Consider the following 2,395-nt stretch of genomic DNA (forward strand, 5'->3'; position numbering starts at 1 on the left):
TAGATGCCATCCGCAAGATAGTAGCCATAGTTGTATGTACGACCATTTGCTACAAACTACACCGGTGGCAAATCACCATTTGCAATCTTATTCATCAGTGGTGACCGGTTGACAATGTTGATGTCATTCAAAAATCCAGGCATTCCAAAGAAAGCATGCCAAATCCGAGTCTCTTGATCGGCCACCGCTTCAAGGATTATAGTGGAACCCTTTTTTGGCCGTGGAATTGCCTATGACATGCCTTTGGACAATTCTTCCAACTCCAATGCATGCAATCTATCGAGCCAAGCATAGCTGGGAAGCCGCGAGCTTTGTTCATCTCCAATAGCCTTGCGGCGTCTTCAACATTGGGAGCTCTCAAATACTCCTGGCCAAACACTTGGACAATTCCGACTGTGAAGCCCTTGACACACATGATGGCTTGGCTCTCACCCATGGCTAAGTGATCATCAACTAGATCAGCCGGGATACCGTATGCCAACAAAAGCAAAGCGGCTGTCACCTTCTGAAAGGTGCTATGCCCGAGCTCTCCGGCGGCATTCCTCCTTTGCTGAAAACATCGGTCATGGCTCGCTAGTTTCTCTACAATGCGCCTGAACAACTCGGTGCTCATCCTAAACCGGCGGCGAAAGTACGACTCCAGGTATGTGGGATTCTCCACGAAATAGTGCACCATCAATCTGTTATGGGCATCGATCCTATGAACGGGAGAGAGGGAATGAGCTTGGCACCTTAGGTGCTGCTTCTATATTGACCGTGTATAAATAGGTTACAGGCGCATGCGATGGCGCAGTGTACAAAAGGCGATGTGCGCCAGAGAGTGGGGATCGTGCGCTAGAGCACGACCTGACTAGACTACGTGGGCAGACCAGGTGGTTTCTGCTGACACCCCGCCGCAACTGAAGCGTCCGGAGGGCGGATGCACAAGCTGGAACGAAACTCCTAGAACGCTAGCGTAGGCAGCCCTTTTGTCATGACGTCTGCAAACTGCTGCGTCGTGGGAACGTGGAGGACGCGCAGCTCGCCGAGGGCAACCTTCTCGCGCACAAAGTGGATGTCGAGCTCGATGTGCTTCGTGCGGCGATGATGCACCGGATTGGCCGCCACGTAGATAGAGGAAATGTTGTCGCAGTAGACCACGGTTGCCTTGGGCAGCGGTGCGTGGAGCTTGCCGAGGAGTTGGCGAAGCCAGCAGCATTCGGCGACTGCGTTGGCCACGGCGTGGTACTCGGCCTCGGCGCTGGACCGCGAGACAGTGGGTTGTCTTTTGGACGACCAGGAGACGAGGCAGTCGCCGAGGAAGACAGCGTAGCCCGACGTCGATCTCCTCGTGTCCGGGCATCCGGCCCAATCTGCGTCAGAGTAGGCGACAAGGTCGAGGGAGCGCGACCTGCTGATGTGCAAGCCATGTGTGGAGGAGCCGCGGACGTAGCGCAGAATGCGCTTGACAAGCGCGAGGTGCTGCATGCGCGGGTCATGCATGGAGAGGCACGCCTGCTGGACGGCATACGCCAGGTCGGGCCTGGTCATGGTGAGATACTGCAACACGCCGACAATGCTGCGGTAGTCCGAGGGGTCGTCCACTGGCGCCCCGGCGTCGCCGGAGAGCTTGCTGTGCGTGTCCACGGGCGTGGCTGACCGGCTTGCACCCAGTCATGTGGCGCGGTCCAAGAGCTCGTCGGCATACTTGCTCTGGGAGAGGAAGAAGCCGGTGTGATCATGCGTGACCTGGATGCCGAGGAAGAAATGCAAGGGGCCGCGGTCTTTCATCGAGAACTCGGCGAGGAGCTGGCGCTGGAGGTGGTGTAGAAGCGCGGACGTCGAGGCCGTGAGGACGATGTCGTCCACGTACATAAGGAGGTAGGCCACCTAATCACCATGACGCAGAACGAACAAGGAGGGGTCCGCCCATGCCGCCACGAAACCGATCAACCGGAGGAAGGCGCGAAGCGGTCGAACCAGGCTCGAGGTGCCTGCCGCAGTCCATAGAGGGACCGGTCGAGCAGGCAGACGTGGTCGGGCCGGCGAGCGTCAACGAAGCCTGCTGGTTGCTGGCTGTAGACGCGTTCGGTGAGGAAGCCCTGGAGGAACGCGTTGTTCACGTCCATCTGGTGGACGGGCCAGTCCCGTGCGCAGCGATGGCGAGCACGGCGCAGATAGTGGCTGACTTGACCACCGGCGAGAATGTTCCGTCGAAGTCGACGCAGGGCGCTGCGAGAACCCGCGAACCACCCAGCGTGCTTTGTACCTCTCCAGCGAGCCGTCAGCTTTGAACTTGTGTTGAAAGAGCCACTTCCCGGAGACGATGTTGGCGCCGTGCGGCCGGGGTACGAGTGACCACGTCTGGTTCGCCATCAGGGCCCTATATTCCTCCTGCATAGCAGTTAGCCACTGG

This window comes from Triticum aestivum, chromosome 3D, assembly GCF_018294505.1.
Source record: "Triticum aestivum cultivar Chinese Spring chromosome 3D, IWGSC CS RefSeq v2.1, whole genome shotgun sequence".
In the NCBI taxonomy this organism is placed as follows: Eukaryota; Viridiplantae; Streptophyta; class Magnoliopsida; order Poales; family Poaceae; genus Triticum; species Triticum aestivum.